Genomic DNA, 12,857 nt, shown 5'->3' on the forward strand with positions numbered 1-12,857 from the left:
CTAGAAGCCAGTATGACTTTTTGGCCATAAAGGCAAATATAGATAGGTGGTCACAGGCTTCAATAGGAGTATAAAGTACTGCCATTACCAGAGGGGAAACTAAGGCATACGGGTGGCAGATGACTCACTGTCAGTTCAGTGGACAAATGAATCAGGGCCAGCCATCTTTTGCTCTGACTTGCATCACTGAATGTATTGCATACTCCAGAGAAAGCTATTATAATAATGACTCCAAGGACATTAGAATTCCTATTATTGAGAAAGATGCACTTTCATTTAAAGGGTTTCATTCTTTTTAGATGAGTTCTACTTTTTGCTTTTCCTTCATTCGAATTCCATGTTTATTATTTCCACTCCATTGCTGGCTTGATAAAGCTAACATTCCACTCACGCCAGCCAGACAACTCAACTCCAGGCAGCAGCAGACAAGAGCCTTTGGTCTGCTGGAAACAAGGATTTCTCTCTAGTTCAGTCAGCAAGCCAGATTGAAGTTGACAAGATTATAGAGCCACAAAAATCAGATCTATTCATTGTCCTATGGAAGAAAAAGGTCACTGGGCAAATGTTACCCTGTATCTCATTTTATAGCACAAGTCTTATCTCTGGCATCAAATCATTTCTTGGTAAATAGATTCTGCCTCTCAATAGTAATTAAAAAAATGGCTGGAGAAAATTTGTGGATTGTGTTACTTGAATACATTTCACTTAGGCCAAACAAATTGGCAGTACAAGCACTGTAATTCTCCAAGATCCCCCCCCCCAAAAAAAAAAAACTGATTGGAGGTGTCTGAGATCTTTCACTGAGTCTCCTAGATCTTTGTTGGAGCTCATTTGGCATACAAGGAAGACTAGAAATTTCCTTCCCATGATGAGTCACTGACAACTGCAGAGACAGGAGGAGACAGGCCTACTGGTCTCTAGGGATTCAGGGGAATTGTGGCAAAGAATACAGCCATCAGTCTGGGGTGGGGGAGATGCATAGCAGGAAAGGAGGCTGAAGAAATATTTTCTGTAGGTCTCTTTGGGGGCACTATGAACTTCACTTCTTGGGCCTGGCAGGAACATAGTTCGATTCACCAGCACTTACTAATTAACTGTTATGTGCTCCAAAAAGCAATCATTTCCATAAACAACAATCCCTTTCCTATTCATTCTAACTCTGTGAGATTGTCAGAAGCTGTCGTGTATGTGTGTGTGTGTGTGTGTGTGTGTGTGTGTGTTTAACAGTTTGATCTAAATAGTTATGTCAGCCATCTTGGATCTTACCAGGAGGAAGATGGAGGTTGGAAAATAAATAAGCAAACAGGAAACAAATAGGTACTTTCCCTATAGTATCAATATCAGCACCTGTTCTCCAGAGCAGATCCAGGACTATAGACTTGTCCCAGTTCAGATGACCCAGAGAGACACCAGATCCCATGCTACCCATCTCCCATCTCCACCTCCCCACATACACACCTTCTATGGTAACACTGTGTTTGGGTCATCTCTCTTTCCTTAAAGCTTTCACAAAATTAGTCAGTACTGAACCAGCTCTGGAGGATTCATCCTTGTCCATAAGAGAGATCTCCCTGTGGTCATTCTCTTTCCAGATGCTGCTACCTGGTACTCACACCCACCTGATCTTTCTCCTTGGTTCTAAACCCTGAAGCCTCAACCTTCCTTGTAGGAGTTCATGATGGCAACTTCTTGGGTGGCTTTGATCACACAAGGTTGGGGAATAAAGCCAAAACAATGATTAGTCAGGGGTCAGACTGGGAGGAATCTTGGGAGATGCCATTTTGCTGTCTTTCCGTCTTTCACAAAGAGTCTCTCTGGCCTAACCCTAATCAGGCTCCTGTATAGACATCTACACACCCAGCTTCATGCCCACCCTTAGCCAGTCCTCACAGTGCAGTTGCAGAAAGAATCCTTCCTGTAATATGGGTCCTGGGTTAGGTTGATGGGATAAACAGTTAATTTTATTTATTGATTTTCTTCAAATTTGGGAGCTATTTTCTACCCTGATCCAACTTTCTAGCACTATTCTTAACTCTGACACCATCTTCATAGACAATATTTTTTAGTCCACCTGCACATTAGCTTATCAAGCTCAAGCAGAAATTATAAAAGTCATGGGCCCCTAGGAATATACCTAAAATAGACTCCCTAGCTTCTGTTCACCTTAAGATCCCAATTCTTACCTACTCCATCCATACCTCTTGGTTCTTATTTATTAGTCATTATGTCCTGCTATATATCTTACCACCTTTCAGTCACCAAGTTGCACTTACTAATATGATTCCATGCTGACTTCCCTGGGCAGAGGACCTCACAGACGTGTCCCAGAACCTCACCTCTCCAGAGCCCTACCCCACTAGGGAAAGATAAAAGCAGGATGGGAGTATGGCTCGACTTGCCAATGCCCATGTGCAGTGGAGAAGCACTAAACTCCCCCCACTTCTGCATCCCATCATTTTTTTTGGTCCAAGTCTAGAGGTAATGCAGTGGACAAAACACTAGACCCTCAAGCATAAGATCCTGTTTGGTTCCCAGCATCTTGTATGCCAGAGCGAGGCTGTGGTTCTAGTCCTCTCCCTCTTTTCCTTCTCTTTAATAATAATTTAAAAAGTAATTTCTTTTGTATTGTATGAAAGGAGAGAAGTCTAGCACTCCCCTTGACAAGGATGGAACAGGCTTCGGCCTACAACACACATACAGTTAGGGCATTGCCACATATTTTGTGGCATCTAACTGCTGTTTTTAGGGAAAAGGAGGGACATTAGGATGTAGTAATAGGTGCATGTGTGACTTGGAAAGGAAGAAAAGATGGAACCATGGGAAATATTGGCAAATATATACAAAGATAGATAAATATTGCAGGAAATAATAGTCAACCCACATCTGCAACCGTAGGAGAACTGCCGTAGCTTACAAACGAAGGGCTGGGGATACAGAACTCTGGTGGTGGGAATGGTGCCAGGTTGTACCCCTGTTACCCTGTAATTTTGTTAATCAACATTAAATCACTAATAAAATAAAATAAAAATGTCCATACTCCTAGAAGAGGAGAAATATTAGGGGAATATGACCAGAGAGTTCTGAACTTCAATTCTATTAGGATGTGAAGAGAGAAGAGGAAAAAAGGAAGGACACTCAGAAGTAGTAATAGGTGTAGGTGTGGCTTAGAAAGCAAGAGAGGGCAGAACCATAGACAATCCATGTAAATATAGATACATAGTTACAGAAGTAATAGTCAGCCCATATCTGTGACCCTAGGAGAACTACTGAAGTTTCCAATGAAGGGAATGGGGACACAGAACTCTGGTGGTGGGAATGATGCAGAATTATACCCCAGTCATCTTATAGTTTTGTAAATCAATATTAAGTCACTAATAACAATTTTAAAAAGAAACCTTCCTGTCAAGTCAGTTTAGCCTAAATTCCCCACCTCTGGAATCTGACCAAAGTCCTCCTCTCTTGCTCTCCACAAGTGACATCTGACTGGTCTGGCCTGCCTTCAGCAAGAACCCTTCTTCTTCTAGCGTTTGCCCTTCTTCCGCAGCCAGTCAACAGCGTCAGGTTGAGCCTGATGTAAAGTTTCGAGACCTCCTTTGAATCTGGAGAGGTAGCAAGAACCCTAGTAGGTCAGAGCAACAAGCACTACCCTCTCGGCGATTTTCTATCCTTCAACTGCTCTGTAGCTATCAGCTCCCCGTCTTCCTTGTTAGACTCAGAATTGAGCTGAGTTCTATAAGGAATTCTCTTTCCCCCTACTGCAATTGTTCCTGAGTGAAATCTATTTTTTTTCTGCTATAATTGCTGTCCATCTCTGATTCTCTCTGATGTTTCCATGAATACTTTTGCAATTCTAGAGTTTTTACAGTTCCGTAAAAACACAAGTCTCCCTCAAAACAAACTGCAGATAAATGTGGGAGGAACGCTAATGAAGGCATATGACATGCAGAAAATCTGGGCCTCCCCTTGCCCAGGGTGTCCGCGTAAAGGGTGGTGGGAGTATGTGTGTGCAAGCAAAAATGCCAGCATGAGCTTCACCAGAGAGGAAGCAGTGGGAGCAGAGACCTACATTTTATCAGGCTTACACATGTTTCAGTCGCCAAACGAACTGTTTAGTCCTATGTGCTCTACCAAGAGTGTGGTCATAGGGTACTTTCTGTAAGTGGACCTAAAAACTTTATTAAACCAAATTGTTTTTTGAATGCCTTCGCCAAGAGGAAGCCTAGAGCTAAATTTAGTGCTTAGCCGCAATCATAAATTTATCCCAGATGCCTGGCATTTCTCATTCTCTTTTCCTTTTAATTAGTTTTGGCTCCCTTTCCATTTTTAATTGTCAAGGTTTATTTGAGATTTAACATAATAAACTGCCTCGATTCTTTTTGCATTCCTCCTCAGGAAGTCAAATTAGCTAATATTTTCTGATGTTGACACTTCCTTTCAAGGAACAAGCCCTTCCTGTGAAAAAAGCAGCTTTGGGAACACGAGAGCAAGTGGAAACACAGTGGAGGCAGAAGTACAGTTCTGCCCTGTTTGAGCCATCAGCTGACCTTGGCCTGTCTGTAGGATACACTCACCTATGCACCAGCACCTTACAAGGCTCTCCCTTTCACTGAGAGAATAAAGCCCAGTTCTCCACAGGAAGGAGACTTTGAACACCACATAGTGGGTCTGGGTTCAGTGTTTTTCCACAACAAATAAAGTACATTTTAGACCACAAAGTGAATTTGCACTGTCCAAGCAAAATGGCTTCTCATGCTGCCAAATGTGATGATTGTGGTTGACTTACTCTGCTCTGCAGTAACCTGGTTAGTTGGCTTTGCAGATTCTGCTGGGCTTGCTTTTCCCTCTGGCTAAGTGGAGACAGATCCTTCCTTAGTAAGTCCTGAGGAGGTGAGCTCTCCAGCACAAGGGCTGATGGGTGAGAAAGCAGAAGGCAGCGTTTGTTGCCTGACTCCATCATCTGACTTCCAGTCAGTGCCGATTAGGCCCAGACAACCAGGCGAGGGCAGACTCACCAGGGAAGCCAGGGCTCAGGAGTACAGGACAGGAGCCCAGGCAGGGGTGCTTGTCCTGCCTGGATTCCTTCTCAGATTTAGTTGCAGCATGGGCCCTAGACCAGAAGATCACCCCACATATCTGCCTCCACTGTCCTTCCCCCTCTGACCCCCACAGCAAGTCCCAGGGATGGTGGCCTCAGTGGGTCCTATCCCATAGTTTCTAGGCCCAGTTCTGTCACTTGCAAGCTCTGTGTAACTTAATCTCTTAGAAATTCCACTTGTTAATAGTAAGAAGGATCTTCTTCTCATGATTAGGTTTTATTCTCTAGGAATTAAAACAAGATCTAGAAAAGATAACTATGCTCTAGTATTTATTGAAGAAGACTGGATGTAACTTAACTGCCCCTCAGTGACAAGATGGGCTAAGATGTGAGATGCCTGTACACACACACACACACACACACACACACACACACACACCACTGTAATACTATGCACCTCTCTATTTTTTTCAAAAGATATTTTGTTTATTTATTAGAAAGATAAGAGGAGAGAAAGAAAGAACCAAACATCACTCTGTTACATGTGCTGCCAGGAATTGAACTAAGGACCTCATGCTTGAGAGTCTAATGCCTTAGCCACTGTACTACCTCCTGGACTACTCTATATTTTGTGGAATCATGGCTCCACACATGCACAATTTCACTGCTCTGGGCCTGCCTTTCTTTCTCTCTCTGCTCCTGGCAGCCCTTTTTCCCATTTAACTGGATAGGACAGAGAGAAATTGAGAGAGGAAGGGGACATAGAGAGGAAGAGAGAAGAACAGACACCTGCAGACCTGCTTCACTGCTTGTAAAGAGTTCCCCTTGGAGGTGGGGAGTGGGAAGCTCGAACCAGGAGTCTTGCTTGGGTCCTTGTGCTTAGTACTATGTGCACTTATGTGTATTGTGGGTGTACCACCACCCAACCCCCCTTTGAACCACATTTTCATTCAGACAGAGAGACAGAGAGGGGAAGGATAGATCACAGCAGCGGTTCTGGAAATGGAGCCATAACACATTTCATATAATGCTGGATCTCAAACCTGGGTCATATTCATGGCAATGCAGATGCCCTACCCAGTGAGCTACCTCTCCAGCCACACTGCAGTAATATTGAATAACCTTGGCCTTATAAATTTTGAATAGTGTTAGGAGGAATTCTCCTCTTTATTTTTTTAAATACTTATTTTCCCTTTTGTTGCCCTTGTTATTTTATTGTTATTATTATTGTTGTTATTGATGTCATTGTTGTATAGGACAGAGAGAAATGGAGAGAGGAGGGGAAGACAGAGAGGGGGAGAGAAAGATAGACACCTGCAGACCTGTTTCACTGCCTGCGAAGTGACTCCTCTGCAGGTGGGGAACTGGGGACTTGAACCGGGATCCTTACGCTGGTCCTTGCACTTTGTACCCCGTGTGCTTAACCCACTGCACTACCACCCTGACTCCCAGAATAATTCTCTTCTTTATCAAGACTTTGAGCACCTGAGCTCTTGCCTGTGACTTTTAGGAATTTTGTTAGCTACTTTCCTCTTTCCACCTAATTTCTACTTTGAGGCACCTATGACCTCCTTTTTAAAACTTTCAAAGGAAAAGCCCTAGCCCCATTGCCAATTTCTGTCCAGTACAGAGCTTTTAAAGCAGACAGCCTAGGGCCAAATTCCATTCCACCTTCCCTGTGATTTAACTTTGGCCCATTATACAGCCTGTCTCAACCTCAGTCCCTTCATCAAACAATGGGGAGGGTCAAAGTACCAACCTCATTTGGGTTGCTAAACTATTGCATTCATTTTGTTAAGTGCTTGGATATAGAGTCTGACTCATAGTAGGTGATCAATAAATTTTATCAGCATTTATATCACAGTTCTTCTAACAAATCAATCTATATGGTCACTAATACTTTTGCTCTGTTCCTGATCCCCCCCCAAACCCCCAGTCCTAGTCCAGGAAACTCCTTACAACAAGGGGAAGCTTTAATTTAAGAAATACTCTCTTCATAAGGTCCAAATACACAATGCTGTATATTAGATTTCTAGAAAATATTCATCTTACCATCTAAAATGTAGATAACCAAAACTTGCTTAACTAAAACTTTAGTATATTTCACTTAGTGTAATGTTTTCCATTTCCATGCTGTCACAAGAAGTAGAACTTTCCTCTTTAGGACTGAATAATAATTGACTGTGATATACACATGTAACATTTTCTCTATTGATTTACCTGTTGAACTAGGCTGTTTTTAGTTCTCAGCCACATCGATCGATGCTGGGATGAGCAGTCTAGTGCAGGTACTCTGGGATCGTGAGCTCAGGATCTCTGGAAGGGGACCCAGAAGTGGAATTGTTGAATTATCTTGGTCATACAAGTGTATTTTTGGATATAGAAATAAGAGTAAAGGCAACAAAGGAAAAAGCAGGCAAGTAATATTCCATCAAACTGAAAAAGCTTTTGAACAGAAAAGGAAACAACCCACAAAATGAACAGGCAACCTGTGCCACGGGTAGGATATCTACAGGTAGCTGGGCTTGGGGAAAGGGGACTTGTTAACATCCTTATTGTTAAGAGGAGAAAACTTTGGTCTTAAGAAAGAGATCTTAATTCACACCTGTTAACATTAGTGGTGGGGAAAGGATTCTAGTCTGAATAGGTATCGTTTTGTTTTTTTTTAACTATAGTTTGAATATCTATGGGTATTGTAGTTTGACTGTCTATCAGTGTTTACTGTAGTTTGAATGTCTTAGAAAAAAAGACCTGGGAAGGATGACAGTGGACCTAGTGGGGGTTGTATTGTTATGTGGAAAACTGAGAAATGTTATGCATGTACAAACTATTATATTTACTGTTGAATGCAAAACATTAATCCCCCAATAAAGAAAGAAAGAAAGAAAGAAAGAAAGAAAGAAAGAAAGAAAGAAAGAGGCAAGAAAAAAAGAAAAAGAAAAAAAGACCTGGCTTTACTTTTAGACATGTGAGAACCTGAACCACAAGGGGAGGGAAACTACAATTGAGAAAGACAAGGAAGGTGGGGAAATGATTTGAGAATTATATTTATTTTCCCTAATTGGCCAATGATTTTCTTTTCATAAAGTTTTGTTTTTGTTTTCCTTATCAAAAATTATGTTATTATTTATTTGAAGAATATACTATTTTCAGACTCTGTTATATAGTATTATTTTCAGACTCTGTTCCATGCAAACCATATAATATTAAAATGTGTAATTTTATTTATTTATTTATTTATTTATTTATTTATTTATAGGCAAAGAGAGAGAGAACTACAGCATCAAAACTTCCTTTAAATCTGGGTCACACTATCTAAGTGAGCTATTTCACCAGCCTGTGATTATATTGTTTTGTTTTGTTTTCCTCTCAGCTCTGGGTTGTAGTGGTGTGGGGATTAATTGGGATGTTGGGGCTTCAGGCAGGAGTCTCTTTACATAACCATTATGCTATCTCCCCTGCCCCAGTGATTGTATTTTAATCAAGGCCTTCAGAGAGCACTTGGACCACTGGAAATAACTTTTGCAGGCTACTTTAGGAAGCCGAATTAACTAATGTCAAGGTGGATGAGGTAGATACTCTGTGTAAACTGCTGAAGGAACTATGTTGAGGCCCCACAGAAAGAGACTGTAGGGAACATGCTGGGAAGGAGCAGACCCCTCACGCATGCAGGAAAAACTTACCTGACTCCTGCCTGCACCAGACACAGTCGACTAGAGTAGATCATAAATCCAAGACCATCAACTATTCTCATGCTAGAAATACCCCCTAAACCAAGATATAAAGTCCACTAGCCTGTCCCAGGATGGGCACCTCAGCTCCCCCTGGCTGGGCTCTGGATTCCTGGCTGGGGGCTCCTGAGCTCCTGGCTACTATAGCTGGGCTTTTCAAGGCCCCCAAATCCCAACTACTACATTAAAGCCTTCCTTTGTCTGTACACCTGACTCTACTGGCCTCATCTGTGTCTCATATTTCCAACCTTGGCCACATTTCACTGAGTATATGACACATCTCCTATGCAAAGGTCAGAGTTTGGGTCTCATCTAATTGACCTCCATTTAAAGATGTTTGCAAGGAAGGGAAGGAATGAGGGAGAGATCCAGACAGCCATAGGGTGGGTGGGGGTGGGGAGTAGGAACTTCACAGCCGCTCATATCATATGGCCTTGTCAGAAGGCAGAGTAGCCAAAGTCCTCAGAGCATCAGAAAGGACATGGGGATCCCAAGGAGGGAGACAGGAGCACCTACTTGGTGGAGGTGGGTCATACACACTGGCATCTGATCACAGGCAAAGCTTCTACTGTTGGAATGTGGAGGAAGGACAGCTTGGATGGAGGGAGAGGGATTTTAGAAAATGTATGGAAAGGAGGAAAGGAGGAAGCGCCATGCCATAGGTTTTTGCCTAAATTTGCAACTAAGCTTTAAGCTTGAGTTCAGTTTTGTGAATGTTCATAGAATTACAACTACAAAAAGGACAGTGACTTAAGATTCTGGAGTGGATGGGTCTGAAGAAGCCCTGAGGAAATCACACCAGGGGACCCCTCTTTCTGTCTGTGCTGACCATACCAAACAAGAGTCTATTTTTTTTATTAGTAATTTAATATTGATTTACACAATTATATATCAACAGGGGTATAATTCCATGCCATTCCTACCACCAGAGTTCTGAATCCCCGATCCTTCTACTATAAGCTACGGCAGTTTTCCTAAGGATACAGATATAGGTTAACTACTATTTCTATAATTATCTGTCTATATTTGTATATAATTGCCCCCCTCCCTTTAAGGTCCCATCTTATCTTCCTCCCCAAGCTACACATAACCCTATTACTACATCCAAATGCCTCTCTCTTTTTCCTCTTTTCTCTCACCAGGTCCTGATGGAGCTGGAGTTCAAAGCCCTCTTATCCTCTTCCCCCTACCACTTCTCCCCCACTGAAAGTATGGATCAAAATTATTTTAGGGGTGCAGAAGATATGAGGTCTGGCTTCTGTAATTGCTTCTCCACTGGACATGGGCAGTGGCAGGTTGATCCTACCCCCAGCCAGTTTCTATCTTTCCCTAGTGGGGTAGGGCCCAGATTAGAGTATTTTTCTATCAATATCTCTGGATGGAAAAGTACACACCAGGGTGCATCATAAATTGGGGAGTGAGGGATTCTAAGACACTGAAATTAAATCTAAAATCTTATTGGCTACAAGACTCAGTTTCCTCCTCTATCCTCTTTTATCAAGTTGAAAAAAAAAGTTGGACTGACAAAATAACTCAGCTGAGGGGCCAGGTGGTGGCATATTACAGTGTGTAAGGACCCAGGTTCAAGCCCCTGGTCTCACCAGAAGGGGAAAGCTCTATCCAACTGAATAGCGTGCCCGCTTTATCATATGTGTGGCCCAGCTTCAAGCCCAGGTCCCAGCACACTGGAGGATTTTTTGATGTGGTGGTCTCCCTCCCCCCCTTATTTATGTATCTGAAGAAGTTACCCTGGAGTGATGAAGCCCCAGTGATTACAAGGGATGCATTGGATCGACCTTCTCGTGGTGCATCCCGTGAGTACCCATTCATTGGGGAAACTGACGATCCTTCCTAGCCGGCTGAATCCACATGGATCCCAGTCACTTTCAAAGCCAGCAACAAGCAGCTCCTGACAGCTTTCAACCTGACGCTGTTGACTGGCTATGGAAGAAGGGCAAACGCTAGAAGGAGGAGGAGGAGGAGGAGGAGGAGGAGGAGGAGGAGGAGGAGGAGGAGGAGGAGGAGGAGGAGGAGGAGGAGGAGGAGGAGAAGAAGAAGAAGAAGAAGAAGAAGAAGAAGAAGAAGAAGAAGAAGAAGAAGAAGAAGAAGTGATTACAAAAAATTTAAAAAAATAAAAAGTCTTCCTACTTTAGGGGGTGGGGATGGGGTCTGGTCCAGTGTTGACTGCACTACAAAGGCTCAGGCCCACAGTCTGGTACCTAGTAAGTTCTCAAGGCTGAAAGAGACCCTCTTTGACCAAACTTTAGTTAGGCTAGTCTGAAGTTACTTCTCACCTAGGCCTCAGTCTTGACCTTCAATCTGTCTAGCCTTAATTTCTAGCAAAAATCCTGCCAGGTCAGTTCATCAAAGAATCCCCCCTCCCATTGATGTCTCCACTTAATGTATTTACTTTCATTCTGGACCCTATCCCACCACCATCCTGTTTCTTGGCTATAGGTTCCCATGTCTTAGAGTTGAACCTGACTTCTCAACACTTCAACTGTCTTGAATAAAGTTTCATCATTTTATCAAGTGTCATGATCATTCTTTAACTGTACATGCCAATGATGATTGCCATCAGTTATCCTCTCTTCCAAGAAGTTAGAGATAGTGGGATGCCTTCCCAGCTCATGGTTGCAAAGGAAGTGATGTGGTGAAGCTTCTTTCTTGGCATCACAGATGAGCTGCAAACACCCTCCCTTATGTGATGCCTATTGGAAGGTCAGATGGGGAGTTTCTGAGCCTGCCCCCAAGCCTCTCACTCCTCCTCCTGAAGGTCCCTTCGGTGCACTGGAGAGGAAGGTCCAAGCTCATCCTTCAGATTCTGTTCCTTGTTCCTGACCCACATTCAGCGCAGTTCAAATCAATAAATCCAGCCTTTATACAGTGAGAGAGAGAAAGAAAAAGAAAGGGAGAGAGGGAGAGATGGAGAGAGGGAGAGACAGAAAAGTTGATGTGACTAGACAAAAGCCAACCTCAAATCCAGTCCAGCAGCAATCACAGCCCTGTTTTAAGAACCACAGTTGAGGTTCAAACTGCAATGCCTTTTTTTTTTCCCTTTTCCTGAAATGACTTGCCCCTGTCCTTTGACAAGCAAGGCTGAGTTTCAGGGGACAATAAGACAATTTTAGTTTAAAATATAAAGCTGGGTGCTTCCTCCAGGCTGTCAATAGCTTGTCATATTATTCTATTGGAGAACAAAGTCAAGGTCAGTGGACATAGGCTGTGTCATCTGTCATCTTGTTCACCTCTCTGTCAGTGCAGTCTTGCTCCTGAGTCCACCTGCTTTCACGTCGGGTCCCTCCCCTCACCAGAGCTAAGCCTTCCTCTGTGCCTACAACCCACGCACTCCCTCTCTCTGCAGCATGCCCAGGAGCTGCTTCTTCCCTGGCATTCCTTTCTCTGTTGTCACCTGCTGTGTCCTGGTGAGCCGTCCCAGCTACAGCTAAGGAACAGGTGGTAACTGTCGGTGATGTGCAAGCTGATTAAAAGCCCCTTTAGAAATAGCCGAGCATTAATGTGAACTGAAGCTGAGTACCTGTGATTTTAATACCCCCTTTCCAGATGTAACTAGAACCATTAGGCCTTCAGTGGCTCACAATCACACTAACTGCTCACAACCAGGCCTCACCTGCTGCTGACAAGTCTGACTATGCCAGATGGAGATTTCTCTCTCTAGCTCCCTGAAGGTCCTTTTCATTTCCTGACCCTAGGAAATGGATCTGAGAGACTTTGCTCTCCCATTACTGCCTTGGTCTATTCTAAACACACCCCTCCTCTATAAGCCTTATCTTAATATTTCTCTCTGCCCAACAGAGAGATCACTGGGGCTCAGTGCCTGCACAGTGACTCCATGTTCCTGGAGGTCATTTTCCCCCTTTATCTTTTCTTTTTCCTAACAGAGACAGAGAGAAATATAGAGGGAGAAAGGGAGATTAGGAGAAACAGAGACACCTGTAGCACTTCTCTACTGCTCCTAAGTTACTCTCTTGCAGCTGGGGATCAAGGACTTGAACCTAGGTCCTCAAACAAGGTAAGCTGTGCACTCTATGGCAGTTGTTTTGGGTGAGTGGATGGGAGGGTATATGCCA

General features: G+C 43.3%; 1 protein-coding gene and 1 non-coding gene across 2 annotated transcripts in view; one reads left to right on the forward strand and one right to left on the reverse strand.

The window, feature by feature from the left end:
- ALK (ALK receptor tyrosine kinase) overlaps nt 1–12,857 on the reverse strand; it is a 739,964-nt gene that overhangs the window by 372,133 nt on the left and 354,974 nt on the right. The window lies entirely within an intron of this gene.
- Nucleotides 2,623–2,745, forward strand: LOC132537976 (U6atac minor spliceosomal RNA). The gene has a single exon (XR_009549375.1). It is a non-coding gene; the product is annotated as a U6atac minor spliceosomal RNA (small nuclear RNA).

This window comes from Erinaceus europaeus, chromosome 3 (genome assembly GCF_950295315.1).
Source record: "Erinaceus europaeus chromosome 3, mEriEur2.1, whole genome shotgun sequence".
NCBI lineage: Eukaryota > Metazoa > Chordata > Mammalia > Eulipotyphla > Erinaceidae > Erinaceus > Erinaceus europaeus.